This window comes from Phaenicophaeus curvirostris, chromosome 1 (genome assembly GCF_032191515.1).
Source record: "Phaenicophaeus curvirostris isolate KB17595 chromosome 1, BPBGC_Pcur_1.0, whole genome shotgun sequence".
Classification (NCBI taxonomy): domain Eukaryota; kingdom Metazoa; phylum Chordata; class Aves; order Cuculiformes; family Cuculidae; genus Phaenicophaeus; species Phaenicophaeus curvirostris.
Window position 1 is genome coordinate 163,191,438 of NC_091392.1, and position 22,221 is coordinate 163,213,658.

Here is a 22,221-nt window from a genome sequence, read left to right on the forward strand (position 1 = left end):
GAGTGGCACTGCAGCCCAATTCCCATGGATATGACAGTATCTCAAGTATCCCAGCCATCCACTACAGTCAGTTCTCCCTTATCTGAAGGTAAATTTAGGTACAGATCATGCAGGCAATATCCAGGGTTTGGCATACACCTGCCTTCTTGTGATAGTGCACTCACGCTTTCTGGTATGGGTGGAACTGCCTTCTGGTTATAGGTGATTTCCAATCTTGCTCCTCCCAAAGGAAACATGCACTTGGATTTTCCCTGTGCTGTGGCAGTGCTTTATGTGCACAGCCTCCATGTAATGTTTACCTGTGTGGGGCGCAAAGGGATGGCTACTCCAGTCTTCTCTAAATAGGCTGCTTAGCAGTCAGCAGCATTAAAGGGAACAAAAGGCATTATTTCCTTTGTGTACTGCCCACAAACAGCATTTGGCAATGGAGGTGTTAAGGAAGGCTTTGTGCCAATATTCCGGTTTTCCACACTTAGCGTTTTCTAGTTTTCTCTGCCATCTCCCTGTCACATGCATGTAGAACCTCACATTTGGTGTTCGATCGGTAAGTTATGTCCTGATGTGTGTGAAAAGCCCCAGGATAATTCTTCATTTGTTCAGCTGTGTGGAACTGGTGATAGCAATAGCTGCAAACTTCCAGCTTTTGCATCCCATGATTACGAAGAGGGAAGCTTAGAGGAAAAAGCCCTCGTTACCTTCCTGTCTATTGGCATGTCCCAAACAGCTCCTGAGCTGGTGCTGGGGGCCTGAACAACAGCACCCTATAAATTCATGGAGGTGGTGAGGGAGCATCCACCTGAAGAGGGGCTATCTTCTGCCTCTTCCCTTTCTATTCCCATGGCTTTTATGTCCCCCTTCCTGAAGCTTGTTCCCATTCTTGCTTGAAAACACCAGCTCTGATATTGCACTTCAGTGCAAGCAGTTGGGATACAAGAGGCCACGATGTGTCTTGGCATGCCATCACCTGAATTTTTTTCATGCCTGACTGTGGAAAAAAGCTGCTGGTCCTTTCATAGTTGGTAACCAAGGAGAGATGAATGTGGCTGAGGTCCAAGAAATACCTTTGTAGAGTCTTGTATGTGACCTCTGCTAAACCTGACAAAGCACCTTATGTCCCTTGGTCTTTTTAGAGACACTAATCAAATGTTCTTCCATAGCTCTGTCACAGTAATCTTGCATTAGGATTTTGAAATCCTCTGCTAAGTGAGAAGGCTCTGATGAGCTCACAACATGTTGGTGACTGTACACTTTTTTCAAGGCTCCTACTGAGCAGGTTGAGATGGGGAGAACGTGCTTGACCCATTTCCCTTTCAGTAGAGGTTTCAGCTCAGCAAGCCCCAGGGAATCATAGAATAGAATCACAGAACAACCAGGTTGGAAGAGACCCACCGGATCATCGAGTCCAACCATTCCTATCAAACACTAAACCATGTCCCTTAGCACCTCGTCTGCCCGTGCCTTAAACACCTCCAGGGAAGGTGACTCAACCACTTCCCTGGGCAGCCTGTTCCAGTGCCCAATGACCCTTTCTGTGAAAACTTTTTTCCTAATGTCCAGCCTAAACCTCCCCTGGTGGAGCTTGAGGCCATTGCCTCTTGTCCTGTCCCCTGTCACTTGGGAGAAGAGGCCAGCACCCTCCTCTCTACAACCTCCTTTCAGGTAGTTGTAGAGAGCAATGAGGTCTCCCCTCAGCCTCCTCTTCTCCAGGATAAACAACCCCAGCTCTCTCAGCCGCTACTCATAAGACCTGCTCTCCAGCCCCCTCACCAGCTTTGTTGCTCTTCTCTGGACTCGCTCCAGAGCCTCAACATCCTTCTTGTGGTGAGGGGCCCAGAACTGAACACAGGATTCAAGGAGCGGTCTCACCAGTGCCGAGTACAGAGGGAGAATAACCTCCCTGGACCTGCTGGTCACGCCATTTCTGATACAAGCCAAGATGCCATTGGCCTTCTTGGCCACCTGGGCACACTGCTGGCTCATGTTCAGTCGGCTGTCAACCAACACCCCCAGGTCCCTGTCCTCCAGGCAGCTTTCTAGACAGACTTCTCCTAGTCTGTAGCACTGCATAGGGTTGTTGTGCCCCAAGTGCAGGACCCGGCATTTGGCGTTGTTAAACCTCATGCCATTGGACTCTGCCCAGCGGTCCAGCCTGTTCAGATCCCTTTGCAGAGCCTCCCTACCCTCCAGCAGATCGACACTTCCACCCAGCTTAGTGTCGTCCGCAAACTTGCTAAGGGTGCACTCGATGCCTTCATCCAGGTCATTGATAAAGACATTGAACAGGGCTGGACCCAGCACTGAGCCCTGGGGAACCCCACTTGTCACTGGCCTCCAGCTGGATTTCACACCATTTACCACCACTCTCTGGGCTCGGCCATCCAACCAGTTTTCCACCCAGGAGAGTGTGCGCCTGTCCAGGCCAAAGGCTGACAGTTTCTCAAGCAGAATGCTGTGAGAAACTGTGTCAAAGGCTTTACTGAAGTCCAGGAAGATACATCCACAGCCTTTCCCTCATCCAGCAGCCGAGTCACTTTGTCATAGAAGGCGATGAGGTTAGTTTGGCAAGACCTGCCTTTTGTGAACCCGTGTTGACTGGGCCTGATCACCCAGTTCTCTTGCATGTGCTTCATGATAGCACTCAAGATCACCTGCTCCATGACTTTCCCTGGCATTGAGGTCAGACTGACAAGCCTGTAGTTTCCTGGGTCCTCCCTGCAACCCTTCTTGTAGATGGGTCTTCAGTAGGATTCATTCTTCAGTAGGATTTTTTTTCATGCTTTATATTAGTTGCATATATCCACAGAAGATAAGTAAAGAGTACTTGAACAACAAATGTTCAAATTCAGTTCAAAAAGAGTTCTTGAGATCAAGCTTCAGAGGACCTGGGTCCTCTCCTGGTACATTAAGCAGGCAAATCATTTACCTGTCAGGCCCATATTTTGCAGTGAAGGGCATCTGTTTTGAGTATCTGGCTGCTGTTGCTCTGTTTCAGCATCTCTTGTCTCTGAGGGACAATCTTCTGGTTCCCCTTGAATCTTCAGTGGGTTGGTGGTGAAATGACACTTCAAAGCTAGATAAGTGCTCTTTCTGTGCCAAGTGTCTTATTTTTTTAACTTTTGTATTTTAAAAATTTAAAGTAGCACCTTTGATTTTCTAAACTGGTGATGTGTGATGATAAATAGATCTCAATAGCCAATTGCCTCCAATTCCTCGAATACAGAAGGGTCATTTTGCAGACAGCCAGTGAAGATGCAGAAACATGGTACTGCTGGAAACCAACCCGTCATCACTCAAGTACAATAGTGCAAAAACCTGTCAGCAGGCTGAGCAAACTCAGTTCTTCTTACAGTCTTATGCCTACAGCGTTCTGTCTAAAAACTATTATCCCTTGGAAAATTAGTTGACAACATTGTAAAGAGAAGATTCAAATGCTTAACAGTACCTTCACAGGTTTTCTCCTATTTTAATGCACTTATAAACGTAGCTGACTCCCACTTTAATAAAAATGTTGGGAGCCATCTGCAGATAAAAAGTAACTTGTTGAACTTTCTTGTAGTACCAGTTTTAACTCAACCATTTTCATAACCAGTTTTTGGCACCACTAAATATGTTCACATTTCCAAGTCCAAGACAGAAAATGCCTTTGTGTTACTTCTAAAGAAATAAAATCATGACAGGAGCCCCAATTTTCAAAACAGGTACATTAGATTTACGTTTTGTTTTAAATAAAATGAATGCATGTGCTTGCTTATAAAGTTCATGTTCAGGCAGGGCTTGTGGTTTACTAGCCCAGCTGTTTTGCCTACAGAACAGTGAAGAGGAAAATGGATCACATTAGCAGTCACACATCCTTCTCTTCCTACCTTTTACCCCATCACAGGCTCTCCTAGGACTGTGGCTTTAATTTTAGAGCTGGGCTCACGCAGGAGTGAGGGAGTGACAGCATTTCGCCTGCTGCAAAACCCCAGAGGGTCTGTGTCCCTTTGCCTCCAAAGCTCTCTGCTACTCAGGTCGCACCTCTGAAGTGTAGCTAAATACTACATGGGGCTGCAAAATGCACATCAGAGGTGTGGATTCCTGATAGCTTTGAAATTGGAGAGGCTGTTCTAGTTGCTCATCCGCTGTACTTGTGGGTCTCTACCAGCAGAGGGTGGCTCTAAGACCGTTCATGCCTTGTGTTAATGTTTAAATAAGTTGCAGACTAAATATTGAGCACGATGGCCTTAGTGTTTCCTTTATTTCCTAATCCACCGTTTATCTTTAGTCAATAATTATGAGAAATTAATTATTTAGCAAAGATTTTCGTTTGAGCTTTTCCTCACTCTCTGTTTTGCTTTGACATTATTCTTCCACATGAGAATAACCAAACTTGATGATTAAATTTAGGAAGACAGGTTTCAGATAGTGTTGCTATTGATTGGGAACTACTCCAGTCAAGGACCAAAGCATTTGGAAGAGATCACTCTGTGAATAAATTGTCACTGTTCTGGCACTTATTAGAGACCGAAATTTTAGACACTACTAGGGGGTGGAATTAATTTCAGGCATTGGAACAGATGCCCAGTCTATGCTCAGGCTTTCCTTACAGTCTGCAGAGAGGACTGGATGTGTCCCAGGGATGATCTATCCAATACCTTTTACTCTAATTTAGGAGCCTAAGTTTACAGAACGCAAGCTAGCAGGAGCTTGATCCTAAACATCATTTGTTCATGCATAATTATTCTCACATGGAGTCCCACTATGTGCAACAGGTAATGACTAGACAGCTAATTATGTGAGTATTTTGCAGGACTGGGCTCAGTTCTCATGCCTGTGTTACAGGGAGACTAATTTGTCTCTTGAGATGTCTGTTCCTTTATGTTGACTACAGAGCGAGCAAAGGTTAGACTGGCTCACAGTTAGAACTCCTAGCTGGCATATATCTCACGCATGCTGCCTACAGGCTGGTGTTACTAATATCGGATAATGCTCTGCCTCATCTTTAAACACCTCTAGACAATAGATTTTACTGATCTGATTTCACATCCAAATGGCATAAAGTGTGATGGTTACTTATGTAATTAGTAGACAGTCATTAACTTTTTTGAAACCAGTGGAATTCCACAAGTGTAAGCAATTTGGGGTGTTGTTGACTGGAACTCTATCCGGAATAATAAAAGGTAGCAGTAAGTAATGATGGAAAATTTATCATGTTCTGATACATATTTAAGTTCTTCTACATATCTAAGTAGTTCTAAAATGCTTGAACAAATCTTCTGTCATTGATTTCCATTTGTTTACCACTCGGAACCTAAGTTTTCAAAACTGAATTCCTGTCTCAAGTTCTTTAATTTAAACAAAAAATACCCTGAGTACTTGCAGTCTTCATTTGGAACACGTTCAGAAGTATAGCACAGATCACAGAATCATGGTATGGTTTGGGTTGGAAGGGACCATAAAGATCATCCAGTTCTAACTATCCTGCCATGGGCAGGGACACCTTCCACTGGCTTACGTTGCTCAAAGCCCTATCCAACCTGATCTTGAACACCTTGATGATGTCGTAGTATCATCTAGATGAGGCCTTAGTATCTTCTACAGTAGGGAAGGTTCCTCTATGCTTGCAGAAATAAAGCAAACATACTGACCAAATCAAGCAAAAGATTGAAGAAGCATCTTCCGTCATGGCTACAAACAGTAGATAACCTCTGGCCTTCCCTTCCACAAAATACAGGCAATATTGAACATGTGTGAGTAGGATTCACACCTCCTCTTCTGCAGGGATCAGGCCTTTTGAACCAATTTCCAAAACTATGTCCCTGGTGCAGGAAAGTTGTTTGATGTAGTTGAGCACAGAGAAATGCCATGAAAATGATTAAGAGATTAGAGGAATGGGATCGTGAGCATAAGGTAAGGTTACTGCAGACACAGGGCTGTATTCATGGCACCAGCATATGCTGTGGCTTTTTAGAAACAGTTTCCAGTCTACACCAGACTGTATAGAGCTTTCTGTGGGATTTAAGTGTGCCCAGCACTTGTGCTTGGCTTGAGGGTAATAACATTGACAGTCTTGTGTGTTCCGCCTTGCTGTAATGGCCTGTTAGTACCCACATGGGCTTTCAGGTTATGTAAATGACCCATGATTTATGAAATAGCCTCTTCCTGTTTGTAGTGATGCAGTGAAACATTGAGTCATCTCTAACCCTTTAGCCTTCCCCGTGCAGGCTCTTTGGTTTGGCCACTTATTCCCCAGGATTTGGATTGATGATTCTGGACAATAGTTTTCACTTGAGCTAGTCCCACTTTTATCAGTTTTTGATGAATTACCCCCTTTTCCCAGGGAAAAGGTTTTGGCTACATCGCTGCTCATTTACAATAAATAGCTAAAACATGAGCTGGGGGTAGTTCAGTTTAAATTAATTCTTGATTTGGGGGATTAATTACTTGCATTTACTGCATGCCAGGGCACCTAACTCATCTCCCATAGTGTAATGAGTCCGGAGGCCCAAGAAGTTCTGGATGCAGATGGAAAGCAGATACTACACTGTTCCATGGGGTTTTATTCCACTGCTTTTGGAGCACACCACTGAACTCTCAGCAGTACGACATCTGACCCTTCCAGGGATGATGCGGAGTAGGTGTCTGAAAACAATGTAAATTCTTTCATTAGCTTTGCACAGTTAGGTGTTTCATCCTTTCTCTACAGAATATGGCAGGGGCTGAGGTAAAGCAAGCTGGATGGTCTTTCTTAGTTTTGTTTAACTTTGAAAACGTAACATTTTGGCTAAAGAGCTACACTTCCAGTGGCTATGCAGTCTGACGGGCTTGCTGACAAACAGCTGGAGACTGCAGAGGTGTACTGGTAATTTCTTTCTACCAGGGACACATTGCTGTTCATCACTTGGAGAGCGTCATAAGTCACCTATTGGTCTTGGCTGTCACTGGCCCCAACTTACATAGGTGTGAACTCATGCACAGTCTATATGCCAGTTGTACAGCCATCACGCCTTCCCAGAACCAAATCTTTTTTATATATTGACCACCTAGAAATAAAAAGGAAAGAAGCTGGAACAAGCCAGCTGACATCAATGGAGAAAGAGAAACAACATCTTCCCAGGTTTGAAATGCATCATAGAAAGTAGAATAATTAAGGTGGAAAACACCTCTAAGATCACTGAGTCCAACCAACAATTTACAGTTGCCAAGGCACAGAACTTTGACAAAGCAAATATGGATGGAGCATGGTGTATTTGAGAAGAGGCAGCTGAGGCAGGACCTTAATTGCTCTCTACAACTACCTGAAAGGATGTTGTAGTGATGTGGATTGTGGTCTCTTCCCCAGGTAACAAGTGATAGGATAAGAGGAAATGGCCTTAAGTTACACCAGGGGAGGTTTAGGTTGGATCTTGGGAAAAATTTCTTTACTGAAAGAGTAGCTGCCCAGAGAAGTAGTGGAGTCTCCTTCTCTAGAGGTGTTAAAAAAAGGTGTAGATGTGGCACTTCTGGACGTGGTTTAGTAGGTACAGTGGTGTTGGGCTGACAGTTGGACTGGATAAGCTTAGAGGTCTTTTCCAACCTTAATGATTTTATGATCTTACTTTCTTAGAGCAGAGACTTGCCACCACTTACTTGATTTGGATGAACTTTCTGCCAAAATCACAAGGAAGGAATTGACAGGATGGAATTCATCAACAAGGAAATTGTGACATATTTTAAGAGAGCGCATGCTCAGACAAGGGGCTACTTCTGCAGCATCTTATCAGCAGAACAAGCCCTACTCTTTCCTACAGATGCCTTGTCTCTGCCTTGCTGCAGTGCTAAGATAATGTTTTGTCTTCTGAGAAGCCAAGGAAAAGAGAGAAGACTAAGAACATCTATGTACATGCTATTTAAACTCTAGTCATTCTATTGAGTTGAACTAAGACAAACATTAAAACCAGCTGGTACTGTAATAATTAGAAGCTTTGCAGTTATTACAGGGTTTGTTCTTCTACTGAATCAACACATGCTGCAGCTTCTGTGACGAAGGAAGCACATATTGGCACAACAGCACACAAAAATATCATCCTTTGTCCTGCAGATGGGCCAGGGTGGCTCAGGCCAGACATGTCAGTCTTCCAAGGCAAATAAACAGCGCAGAACTCAAAAGTATGAAGAATGCCATTTTGTTAATAAACATAGATGAAGCTTAAAGCAGAGGAGATGCTAAGCATCTATCAGAATGAGGTTCTTGTTCAGAAATCTAACAACACAAGGAGCCAGGAGTCCAAAAACTGACTTAAAGCAATGATGAACAGAATCACAGAATCCTAGAATGGTTTGGGTTGGAAGGGATCATCCAGCTTCAACTCCCTGCCATGGGCAAGTACACCTCCCACTAGATAAGGTTGCTCAAAGCCTCATCCAGCATGGCCTTGCACACCTCCAGGGATGGAGTATCCACAACTTGGCTGGGCAACCACTGCCTCACCACCCTCACATGAAAGAAATACTTCCTAATGTCTTATCTAAATCAACCCTCTTTCAGGTTCTCTCCTTCTTCTTCTCAGTCTTCCCTGAAACACTACAACCAAAATCAGTAGTGCACAGTGTCTTCCTAAGCCTGACTGTTCCCTCACAAATGAAAAGAAGAATATGGGAGGCTTTTAAAATGCCCTTTGAAAACTGGAACAAGGAAACTTTAATTGTTTAACTGTGAGTGGAATTTGTTCTTATGAAATGCCAAACAGCCATGTGTTTTTCAGGTCAAAAGCTCACAAGATGAGCTGTGAGGTCTTACGCAATACAATAAAAATTGGGAGGGCTTTAAAAATGCTGAGAACATGACAGTGGCTGACAAGAAAAGCAGGGATATAAGGAGATATGTGCTGTACACATTTTAATTATTTTTATGAAACAAAATTGATGTGGGTTTAGGTCTTGCATTTGCAATCTCAGCCAGTAGCCAGGGCTATGTTATCTGATCCCAGAGCCTTACCCATTCTGCTTTTCATCCATATGGAAGAACGCCCAATTTAGTAAAATCCCAGAGTACTTTAAGGAGACAGATCCTAAGAAATTAAACAGGTGCCTCAAGTTTTTATTTTTAACTTTTTCTCTGTATGTCTTATTCAGAGTATGTGTGCAACACATGCATAAGGCTGCTTCCACCATTTTTATCACTGGATCTATGCACGAGTGGATCCCCAAGCATCCAGGTTTGGTTCCAGTTAGGAGTGGGCAGGCGACCACATTTCCATTGAATTATGAAGTATCTATGGTATGGAGTTCCTACATACCATACATGTAGGAACTGATAGCTGATCTGACCTAGAATCATAGAATACTTTGGGTTGGAAGCCGCCTTTACAGTTCACCTAGTCCAACCCCCCCTGCAGGAGCAAGGACTTTCACTGGATCAGGTTGCTCAGAGCCCCATCCAACCTGACCTTGGATCTTTCCAGGGATGAGGCCTCCGCTACTTCCCTGGACAACCTGTTCCAGTGTTTCATCACCCCAGCTGTAAAAAATTTCTTCCTCGTATCCTGTCTAAATCTACTTCCCCTTAGTTTGAAAACAATGCTCCTTGTCTTTTCACAACAGGCCTTGTTAAAAAGTCTGTCCTCATCTTTCCTGTAAACTCCTTTCAGTACTGGAAGGCTGCTAAAATGTCTCCCCATAGCTTTCTCTTCTCCAGGCTGAACAAGCCCAGCTCTCAGACAGTCCTCATATGGGAGGTGCTCCAGCCCTCAGATCATCTTTATGTCCTACTCTGAACCCACTCCAACAGCTCTATGTCCATCCTGTGCTGAGGGCTCCAGAGCTGGATGCAGGACTCCAGGTGAGATTTCATGAGAGCAGAGTAGACCGGGGGAGAACCCCCTCCCTTGCTCTGCTGGTTACTTCCCTTTGGCTGCAGCCCAGGATACAGCTGGCTTTCTGGGCTGCAAGCGCACATTGTTGGCTCACATCTAGCTTTTCATCCATCAGTACCCCCGAGTCCTTCTCCACAATCACATAATTCCCCCAGTCTATATTGAAAGCGAAGATTTCCCTGACAGAAAGTGACAACAGCACACAAAACCAGTAGCTGTAACCCAGTTAACTGTGTCAGTACAAAATAAACAAAATTTTTAAGGAAGTTTTAACTTCACAGCATGAGTTACATCTGGGTCTGTATCTGGGTTACTGGGTTAGGGCATATCTGCTCGATTGTTAAGCCACAGTCAGAGAGAACGAGGGTGAATGGTATCTTCTGTAGTTACTAAAAAAGGAAAGCACTCTGTCACTGTTAGGTTCTTCTCAGTGAAACAGCCAGAGCTAATTGAAATCTACTCTTGGAGGTGATCCAACCATCATCTATCTACATTTTCAGTCTTCAAAAAGATTCTGCGTTGTTGCATAGTGATGGCAAAGAACAACATCAAACTGCCAACATGTATTAACAGGGAGATTTAAAAAAGATGTGGCACAGGCATTGGTGTAACTGTACTTTGTTAAACTGAGCACGAGTAGTTCTTGTCTGCTTGGATCATTTAACTGGCCTTAGTCCAAAATATACACTTAATATTCAACAGTCACCTATGCCCAGCAATGACAGGGTCCTCCAGTGATATGTTAACTATGTCAATATGTTAACTATTAGCTAAATAGTAGCTGGGGTTTTCTGGTTAAAAGAAAACTAGACCTTCATTAAAGTCTAAGATAAGTGTAAAAAAAATTAAAATTATTTCTTTCATTCTGCGCTCTGTTTATCTGCCACCTTAACCTGGATAATATGAATCTGCTAATTTATTCACTTAACTGAAACTGCAGCCTAAATCATCTGAAATATAGAGCATTGCTTTGTTTTTAAACAGTCTGGTGAAACTGTAAATAAATTAGGTAACTAATGTGAGATTCATGTTTGTGCTCCCACCCTCTTTATGCAATCCAAACATGGGACACAAGGTGTGTTTACTTCATCAAACTGCAACCTGGGTCACAAGCTCTGAGGGTGCGCAGAAGCTCTGGTGTGAAATCACCAGCCTCTTATATCTGGCTCCAAAGCCACTGCCTATATCCCTTACATTACACAGGCTGTAACATCCCTGATAACAACGACTGTGACAAGTCATCTGTCCTGCCATGTTGAGAATGTAGCTGTTTATAAATTAAAATTATGCTTACGCACTGTGGATTTGCTAGCATGCCTCCACTCACCCATGTAAATCAACCGAAGGCATGCAACTGCCAGATACATTCACCTATAATGAGCACCTACCTGGATATACAGTGGGCTGGAAACAAGACAAAGCAGGCGATCATGTAGAGCATCTCACCCACAGCTGCAGAGCAGAGCAGTCTAGCCAAGGGGCCTCCTTTTACAGCCTGCAGGGGCAGTACGCCTCCTGCACATTTTTACTATATATCCTGTTTCGTGGAACGCTATATATCATAAAACACATGGGGTGTTGGCTGGCACCAGGGAGGAAGGCTGCCTCCGTCTTGTCTGGGACACTGTAGCGATGATTGGACCCATGGAAGTGGAAGAGAAGCCTTTCTTCAGTGCAGCTAATGGTGACCCATTTTCAGAACTGGGTGGGACAGAGAGAAGTATTTGAAAAAAAGGACCTGCCCTACAAGGAATTAATTTAGAAACTTCCTGTTTCTGTTTTGCCTCATACAAAGCATTCTCTATTTTTTTAAAGTATTCCTTTATGCTTTAACAAATCTGATTTCTGAAGTTAAGAGCTTTGTGGTTTGGGACATTTGTTTCAAGGGGAAACTGGAGGTAGCTCCACCTCAAAGATGTGCTGACTCCACTGGAGTGCTCAGATCATTATGTATGCTTATTACCTCCAAAATGTGGAGGTGCCTTGAAGGATTATAATATGAATTCCTTAGTTAATTGCTGAAAATGGTATCCCCTTGCCCTCTGTTCAGTGTATTCATCTGCACACTCACAAGGCAAGAGTGAATTGCAGAACATATTGATTTGCATTTAAACTCACTGGTAAACTTTGGCCTGGAAGCATGAATCTGCTCTCTCATTCCTATTTACATAAGCTGAGTACAGAGGTAAAAAGTGATAAAAAAAGCAAGGCAAAGGAACAAGAACCTCAGCACAGCTAACTTCTTGGGCTGTATTAATCAGATTTTTGCCCTTTTAAATTCTTGTGTCTTTGTCAAGTTTGCAGCGTGGGGCCCTTTATAACAGATGCAAAGCCTGAACAAAGCACTTTTGCTGCACCTCTGCATATATATGTGCTAGTATATAACTTCTGCCGTGTTTCATATAGTGTGAGTGAAATAAATAGGTACTTGTGTCCTTATTCATGTGATGAAAGCAGCAGTGGGGGAAGGGGGAAAAGGACAAGCTAGAATTTCTACTAACATGAACAAAAAGCAGACAGAGAGAACCTCACAAGATTTTATTTGAGCAACCTACTAATGTGCCTGCTTACTGCTGTGTACTGCATCAGTCCTCCCAAGTAACAAGTGATAGGTCAAGAGGAAATGGTCTCAAGTTGTGCCGGAGTGGCTCAGACGGGAAATCAGGAAAAATTTCTCTACTAAAGAGTAGTTGCCCAGGGAAGTGGTGGATTCCCCATCCCTGGAGGGGTTCAAAATGTGCATGGCCATGGCACTTGAGAATACTTGAGAATAGTAGGCGCGGTGGGGTTGGGCTGACAGTTGGAGTGGATGATCTTAAAGGTCTTTTCCAACTTGTATGATTCCACGAGCTCACCACCTCATTGGCATGGACACATTCTGGTTATCTGCCATATTAGCTTGGTGACTGGATAATTTGAATCTGCTACTTTATTGACTTAACTGAAATTGCAGCCTAAATTACATAAAATATAGAGCATATAGATATACATATGGAATATTAAGAGTCCCTTTTATTACGGGGCTACAGTCTGTCTCCTTTCACAACAGTGAAGTGGTTAGACACAAAAATATACAACTTCCACCGCTGGTCTAAATGTATTTGAAATTATGTCAAGCTACCCTAAACGGGTATTGTCTCATATAAACTGAGCTCAAAGCAAGAACCGGTCATGACTGGGCTTGTAACCTGTCCTGATTCCCCTCTCACTTGGCACATCTCCCAACACTGATTCTCCCGCTATATTCCAATTTACCAGGTGCTCTCAGTGTAAAGGGAACAGTTTGGTAATTCATTATGGATTGTTTATGATTGAAAATATTTACTGTAAGTACTTTTTGGACAAAGAGGGTGCTGCAAGCACACAGGGATATTAGGCAGCTGTATATTCCTACGGCGTGCAGATAAACTGTAATTGCAGGTTTTTGCCTTCTAGCAACTCAGGCAAATGGATTGAAAAAGCTCTTGGGAATTAGTCCAGGACTTTTATGATGGCCTTGAAGAAGAACATTGTGAATACTTCTTTAAACATCCCCACTTAGGTTAGCCAGGGAATTGTTTTACTATAGTGTCTACAGAGTCCTTAAAAAGATTACACTTCAGTTCAGCATTCCTGGAGCTTAGCTGGGAAGGCAAGAGCTCCAGGCACCACCAGGATGTAAAGAAGTCATCGTGTGTTTCTCATTATGACTTGCAGCCTTGGGGAGCATGCTGTCAGGCACAGGGCCACTCAATCAAGGCCCTATTCTATGTCCTCTCCATGTTCCCTACACCAACGTACCAACGTTGCACCAACATGATGAGCAGTGTCTACTCAGACCCTAAATCCCATCCAGTTCCAACCTCCCTGGCATTGGTTGGGATACCTGCCACTGGATCACATTGCTCAAAGCCTCACCCAACTTGGCCTTGAACACCTACAGTGATGGGGCATCCACCTGTGCCAGTACTGCCCCACCCTTACAGGAAAAAATTTCTTCCTAAATATCTCATCTAAATCTTCCCTCTTTTCACCTTAAAACCATTCTCCCTTGTCCTATCCCTGCACTCCCTGATCAAGAGTCTCACCTCATCTTCCCAGTAGGCCTGCTTTAAGCACTGGAAGGCTGCTATATGATGTCCCTGCAGCCTTCTCTCCAAGCTGAACAAGCCCAAACTCTCTCAGCCTGTCCTCATATGAGAGGTGCTCCAGACCTCAGATCATCTTTGTGGCTTCCTCTGGACTCACTCCAAAATATCCATGTCCTTCCTGTGCTGAGGACTCCAGAACTGGATGCAGGACTCCAGGTGAGGTCTCATGAGAGCAGCAGTGAGGAGCAGAATCCCTTGCCTCACCCTGCTGGCCCCACAGCTTTAGATGAAGCCGAGGACACGGCTGGCTTTCTGGTCTGCAAGTGCACATTGCCAGCTCATGCTCAGCTTCTCATCCATATATCAGATCCTCTTCCTCACCAGCAATCCACACAGCAATCTTTATTATCAAAAGATAGAGCCCCTCCCCAGCTTTCCCGTAGGCCCCCTTTAAGTACTGCAATAATGTCTTCCTGGATGCTCCATCCCACCCCTCCCCCAGGCACTCCCCACCTCCTCAAAACCTTTGCAGCACAGCCACGGTAGGTTTCCTGTTCATATACTGAATTAATTACTCTGCTACAACCAAAACAGGATGATTTTTTTCCAAGAACTGTGGATGGTGGCACGTGTATGCAACTACAAAGCTTTGGGGATCCTCTGGAGATAGATGCAGGCAGGACATTCCAGCTTGCAAGTCCTCAAGAGCAACGTAAAAGGTGCATATTCATGTCCTTCTGCTTATTCTGGCTCTTAATAAGATGAATCTATGGGTCATATGCTTAATATTAAATTGACTAACTGGGTCACTTGGTTTCTCTTTAATTCTTTTAATCTTCTTACAAGATACAAACCAGGCTTAAGTTAAAACCTGTTCCTTACTGTAAAGGGCTGAGGGGGGCAGTTGATCGCTTGGGTGTTATGTATGTGATAATGCCGGCTGTCTCCTAGAAGGGCTGCGTTCCCAGAGCCCTGCTGCTGCTCTCCCAAGCAGGTTTATGCCTCAATAAGATTCCTGGGAAGCAATCATAGCAGTACGAAGAGTCAGACTGTAGTTAAGCCTTCCAGCCCACACACAGTAACAGGAAAATCCTGTTTGAAGAAGCGGGAAAGAGCCTATTCTGGATAACAAGAGACAATGTACCAATAATGCTGCAGTGTCCCCACATTCAGTATGGTTACTCAGGGTGTAACTGGCTGCAGAGTCCCGCCTGCTATGGGTCTTTTTATTTTTTACATTCTTTTATACAGGAGGACTTTCCAGGGTGGGATAAGGATTTCTGCAGTTGAGGTAGCAACAATTTTATTTAATGACCACACAAACACAGGTCACTGCAAAAATAACTGTTTTCTGACCCATGTGTGGGCTTTCTTTTCCAAACTGAAAATTAGAGAGGGGAAAGATGTGTTGGCAGGGAGACGCACAGCAGTATGAGCCATCCAGCACGGGAGTGGGAAAAGAGAGGGTGCCTGTTTTGGCCTCTACTCAAGATTCTGCAAGTGTTAACGTTGCTGCCACACAGCTGCGTTAAGTAAGAGTTTAAAAACCATGTTGAGACCAGATTTGCTCTCCTCAAGAGAAATGCTGAAAGAGTTTTGTGATATACTACAAACAGGAAGATTTTTCACCACAATAATAAGCTATCATTGGTCTAGTAATGTAAGCTGAATCCCCAAAACTGGCACTTCTAGGCAAATGAGAAGAGATTTTTAGCCAAGAATCACAATGTTTCTTCCCAGAAAACTGCCTGGAGGAACACTATCAAGTTAAATGCACGGAGCTTCCTTCTAATCTAACTGAAGAACTAGAAAGATCACCACCCATGTTATCTACTGACTGCAGGGAAAACTACTTTGCATCTCACAGTCAAAACATGCATTTTCTGGGGCATAGTGAGCTCTTGTTAAAGAAAATATGAAGCTATGCGTTTAATAAAAAATCCCAAACAAACCAAACAAAACCCCCACTAATATATTTTTTTAAAAAATCTCTTGCAGACCTTTCTCAATATTTTCTTTTTTTTTTCTGCAGTAGGTATTAAAGACATTAGCAGTTGGTAACACAAATTTATCTGAAAAAGGTCTTACGAAACCAATAAAAAATCCTTGTATAGCTAAGAAGCCACTTGGAGAGGAAAAAAAAAAACAAACGCACTGCAGATGACCACTTCAGTAGGGTTTTTATCTCATATAACAGTCCCATATGCAAAGCAGCTGAAACTTCTATGGAGCTGGTGCAAAACCAGTTGTGTTAAGTGTTCTCTGAAAATATGCATCAGCGATTCACAGGCAGAACAGAGTCATGCACCTGCAAAGGTCTGAGTCAGGTCTGCTTCCATAAACATGTTAAAGAACATATCTTCCTTTTTTTGGAGGTTGGATTTTACACTGCCTTTTTTCCCCAATTGGTTTTTACAGTGTTAGTGCAAAGATGAGAAGCTTTTTTGTAGTCATGTTAAACACAAATACAATTTAAGGATGATTTCACTACACGGAATTTACATACAAGGTTCTCGGGCAATTGACTTGCTAAAGTCATGAGAGAACTTGGCTCACTTAGGCACTGCTGCGGACTATTCCCATATTTGTTGCCATCCATCCCATATTTACTGAAAACAGTTGTAAAAGTGGATGTTATTGCTGCAGAAGGAAAAGTCAAATTCCCAGACTGGAACAGCAGAAGCACGGTTGAGAGGGGGATGGGTTAAATACTGACTGATGGGAAAAGTCAGAGTGAGAAGGGTTCACAACTCCTGCAGAGGAAATCCTCTTATATTTGTGCATAGAAAAGGTATTTCAGTAGTTAAACAGCTTAACAACAAGTTTTAACAAGCAGTTCTAGCACCACGCATAAACAGAGCCTAAATGTTGCGAGGTTACCCAGTGATATCTGGGCTAATGGCCACTGCTACTGCTGGTAGGAACGGCCAAGCAAATCCCAAATACCGGGAGATCTTTTCCAGGTTAATTCCATAGTGATACATGACTGTGTGCTTTATCAGTCAGGAAGCCAGCTTCCTCCTTGGTAGCTGTACTGCAGCAAGGGACAACTGGTAAAGCGATTTTAGTTAAGAAGAGTCCCTCCCATAATATTTCTGAAAAACAGCTGAAAGAGCCGGTTGCTGGACTTGCCCCTCTCCAAGGAAACATAAACTCCAAAGCAAAATGTTTTGAAAATATAGTATGCTGGAGTAAACATGTGTGACTCTCAGGCATGAGTTCCAGCTAATCATGGCTACTTTCCTTTGAGCCGCCAATCTGCTCGTAGGAAAGGCACAGAGAAGGCCAGCAAAAATGTGAATTATTTATGTTCCTGCTGTAAGTACAGGTCCCGCCACTAGAGACTTGTTTGATCGAGTGGATCTGCAGAGAGTTTCTGTAGCAACGCAGAACTTCGCCCAGTAAAATGTCATCCAGGCACAGGTAACACAGAACAGGAATAAACAACTGCCTGGGTAGGTGAAGATCAGAGAATGGTTTGGGTTGGAAGGGACCTTAAAGATCATCCAGCTTCAAGCCCCTGCTGTGGGCAAGGACACCTCCCACTGGATCAGGTTCCTCAAAGCCTGTTCAACCAGGCCTTGAACACCTCCAGGGATGGGACATCCACCACTTCTCTGAGCAACCTGTTCCAGTGCCTCACCACCACCACAGTAAAGATTTTCTTCCTAATATCTCATCTAAAGCCCCCTCTTTCAGCTTAAAATCATTCCTCCTCACCCTACCATCGCATTCCCTGATAGAGAGCCCCTTCCCAGCTGACACAGAAGCACCAGGCTAAAATAATCCAGGGTTTGAGTCCTCCAGTCTCCCAACACTCACCGAGATGTCATTTCAGAAGGTCAGTCAGTGGCATGTAAGCTCAGGTACCAGTAACCATCTAGCTCCGACAACATGGCATTTCAAAAGATTACACAAACCTTTATAGGAACTCAGCATGTCTTTAGCACCAGGACAACTAGCAATTGTGGTCAGGCTGTTACTGGTAGAACAGAGAGTTAGAGTCACTATAAATAACAACGTGATTCCCAAAAGCCTGCTGTCACATGTTTGGATGTTATGCCCACATAGCAAAGATTGGATTGGATAATATTGTCCAAAATATTTCAGAATCATGGATAGGTTTGGGTTGGAAGGGACCTTAAAGATCATCCAGTTCCACATACCCATGCCATGGGGGGATCATTTCAGAGATCTGTCTTTTATGGCATGGTATTTATTGCAGATTGACAAAGGCAGAAATATGGGGATCCAACTGTTTCTTCCCTGCCTACCCTCAGCCTTTGATCCCAGCTCGTTGCTGTTTATGGTCTGTCTGCCTTCTTGTGAAGATGAACCCATCACAATGAAAATGTTACAGAAATTACAAGCCATGGGGATGATCTGGCAAACCTTTGAAGGGCAATATAGGTTAGCGCATTCGTCTAGACATACTAAACATACTTTTCAGTATGTCAGTATTTGAATTTTTCCTAATTATCAACCTATCAAATTATTTTTTACTAAATATATCCGGTTTGCCTTAAGAATTTCTGAGGCTAACTCAAGCCCTATCAAAAAAGTTACAATATGCAGATTTTTGTAAGTACAGAAATGTTATAGGTGGTGGCCTTGCTCACCACCAGACACTGGAAAAGTAAGCTGTAATTTTTCGTGTAATTTCACCATTTCCTGCATTTTGACCTTATGAATAAACCCAGGCTCTCCACATTCGTAGTAACCTAGGTGCTTACCTCTAAAGAGGAGGTAATCCAGTTATAAACAGTTTACGGTTATTTGGTCAGAGGTCACCAAGGTGCAACTCTAAATGTGAATAAAAGTGAGGGAAGCTACGTGAGACCCGCATAACACAGACAAGGAGTCATCTGACTGGCAGATGGCGAGACCTGGTTTATATTTAAAAGTTTTGCTGATTAAGCAATACCAGGACTATAACAACACTAGCCAATCAGTAGAGTTTTGCAGGCAAAAACCTGCAGATACGTTCAACAGCAAAACATCCTTTGTTGTTCTGATATAAGCAATATATCGTTATTAAAGTAATTTAAATTGGATCTAATTCTCCAGGAGGATTTACGAGCTCTTCTAGTGTAGCTACCTCAGCAAACTTTCTAGCTCTACAAACGAGCTACAGAAGAATATGAGGCTAATGATAGTAGGGCTGCTCTGGAGGCCTGAGAGCACAGAGCTTTTCACCCACTGGGAGGAACAACACAGAAACACTGTCTGCTTCCTTAAGTGAATCTGGAGAACAAAGGACTTCAGCTCGTAGACAGAGGGAGAATTTAGATCTCATTAAACCAACATTTAAGAATCTACACTGTGTTTGTTTCTTTAGTGTCCATGTCTTCCTTTTCCAACATGTCAGAGAGGATATATTTAAAATTTTTGGGTTTTTTTTTTAACTTTTCCAGAATGAAAAGCAGCAAGAACATTTCTGAGTGCTTAGAGACCCTTTTTTTCCTATCCTTGAGTAGCTATAAAACAGTTTAAAGGAATTTTATTGAGCATCCCAAGAAAATTCAGCTCAAGCATAAACACAAATATTGGTATTTTCAAGCACAACTACAGCTGTTTTGGATTGTAGTAAATTCTTGAAAGACTTCTTACCTTGATATCTTTTCTCCGGTAGTACTATGATTTCACAACTATCCAGCAAGTTTTCTTTAATTATCAATTGTTGGTGATTCTCAAGCCAGGTGTGCTACATTCACGTCTGGTGTAGAAGTTTTTCAGTCGGTTGTATACCAGCAAAACCCATCTGTAAAAACACAAACAACCAAGTTTAACTGACAGCCAAGTCGACTGAGATGAGGAGCAGGAAGACATGGCTATATCACAAACATTTCTAACTAACGATTTCAGCAAAGCTATGCTTTTGATAGGAGGCTCTTTATCAGGGGTTCCAGGGATAGGATGAGGGGGAATGGTTTTAAGCTGAAAGAGGGAAGATTTAGATTAGATATTAGGAAGATTTTTTTTTACTGTGAGGGTGGTGAGGGGCTGGCACAGTTTGCCCAGTGAAGTCACGGATGCCCCATCCCTGGAAGTGTTCAAGGGCAGTTTGGATCTAGTGGAAAGTGCTCCCTGCTCATGGCAGGGAGTTGGATGATCTTTAAGGTTCCTTCTAACCCAAACCGTTCCATGATTTTATGAAGAGTGCTTTTACAGGCACAGATAAATCTGCACCTTGCTCATATCCCTGGTACAATGTAGCTCCTGTAATAATAAACTACTTTTCATTAGGGATCCTGAGGACATGCTCAACAGGCACTTCTGTGCTATTTCAGGAATTGCTTAGAGCATGGAGCATTCCCACAGCTCATTGGCACAGGTGCCTCATGAGCAAACCCTTGCTAAGTTACTGCTCACAAGGACCAGTAAAGCCAAACTAGCAATGTGCTAAAATACTGGATCTACTTGGGCATGTGACGGTGCACTTCATCTCAGCGAGCCGGCTGTGTTCTGGAGGGCAGGAAAATGCTCCGTCTTGCACTAGGCTCGGCTCCTTGCTGATTACTAAATCTGTTTTTGAGGGTGGCCTTGGACCACACAGCATCCTCATCACGGCAGTTTTGTTCCTCCATATTATTGGTTTTGCTCCTGTAATTAGTATGAGCGAGCATTCTAATTTACAAATACAGTCATTTCAGGAGGAGCTAGATTTCTCCACCCCCATATTTCTCCCCTAGGTGCAGAACAACATGCACTGTTTCTGCCAAATAAACTGTGTTTACATCATGGCTTGATTCCTGGTACATAATTAATATTCTTCGTGGACAGTGTGACTGCCAATAGCGGACTAATATTTGTAGTGAGAAAAGGTCCTGCATTCCCAGCTTCGGTCGTCCAGAGAAAGACACTTCAGTTTTGTTTTCTTATCTTGTGGTGACACGCAGTAAAGGCGAAACAATGTGCACAAAGCACAGCACTTTGCGGTTTGCAGGAACAAACTTGAGCACACACTTCAGCGGACACAACAGAGAAGCTGTTGCATTTCCTGTCCCCTCTTCCCTGTTTCAAAGGTCTCATTTTTCAGAAAGGGGATACAAATACTGAAACTAAAATACATTTTTATCCGAATAAAATGGCAAATAGCAGTTTTTACCAGGAGCTTTCCAGGTCTCCATTTTTGCCATCTTTCAGCTATAATTGCAGGATATAATTTTTTACATATATACTAATTTACATTTTAAAGACTACCTCACAGTATGGTTTTTTTTTCAAAGCGTATTTTAATGAAGCATTCACCCATGGCCTGCTGTCAAACACTGGCAGCTCTGCACAGTTAATAAGTAACATGCAGCAAGTGGGAAGGAATGGCCTTACCTTAAAATGTTCTGCAAGCCAGTTAGCTTCCACAGGGCACCTATGGGCAAATTGCATAAGCAAGACGATTTTTATTTTTTTTTTTTACTTCTCACTAAGCTAGCACTCTCCTACTAGTCTAGTAAAAAGAAAAAATGCTGCCTATCACTCTGTATAGTGGGGCCATGGCATAAAAGCACTGGTGTGCAGGGTGACCTGTCAAAAGGTGTAAGGCAGCCAGGTGCCAAGAAAATCACACAACTGTTTAGGTTAGAAAAGTCCTTTAAGATCATCAAGTCCCAAGCATTAACCTAACACCACCAAGTCTACCACTAAATCATATCCCCAGGTGCCACATCTACATATCTTTTAAACAGCTCCAGGGATGGGGACTCCACTACTATCCTGAACGACCTCTTCTGGTGCTTGACAACCCTTTCAGCCAAGTAATATTTTCTAATATTTGGTTTAAACCTCCTCTGACACAACTTCAGGCTGTTCCCTCTCGTCCTATGGCCAAAGGAGAAGAGACCAGCACCCACCTCACTCCAACCTCCTTTCCAGGAGCTGCAGAGAGCAACGAGGTCTCCCCTCAGCCTCCTTTTCTCCAGACTAAACAGCCCCAGTTCCCTCAGCTACTCCTCATATGACCCGTGTTGTAGGTCCTTCACAAAGAGCTTTGTTGCTTTTCTCTGGACGTGGTCCAGAAGCAGGAGGTCAGGCTTGGTGCCTCCCGCCCCTTCTGAGGCAAATCAACTCTTGTCAGGTAAGGAAAACCCTGTGTCCTGGACCAGCAAGCAAGGTGGAGGAACAGCCTGGATCACTCGGGCCTTCCTGGGAAGGGCCAAAGTCTCTGGGGGGACCCTGAAGCAGCCAATGAGGGGCGGGACAGCGGCCGTGGACTGAGCCAATAGCGATCGAGGGGCGGGACTGTACGCAACGGCTGAGCCAATAGCGAGTGAGAGGCGGGACAGCAGCGACGGTTGAGACAGCAGTGAGCGAGAGGCAGG

At 43.5% G+C, this 22,221-nt stretch overlaps 1 long non-coding RNA gene across 1 annotated transcript; it reads right to left on the reverse strand.

The window, feature by feature from the left end:
- Window positions 1-6,463: 6,463 nt before the first annotated feature.
- On the reverse strand, window positions 6,464-22,011 carry LOC138733058 (uncharacterized). The gene is made up of 3 exons (XR_011339365.1): window positions 21,754-22,011; window positions 19,514-19,664; window positions 6,464-6,621 (listed from the first exon to the last, which is right to left on the reverse strand). It is a non-coding gene; the product is annotated as an uncharacterized lncRNA (long non-coding RNA).
- Window positions 22,012-22,221: the final 210 nt, after the last annotated feature.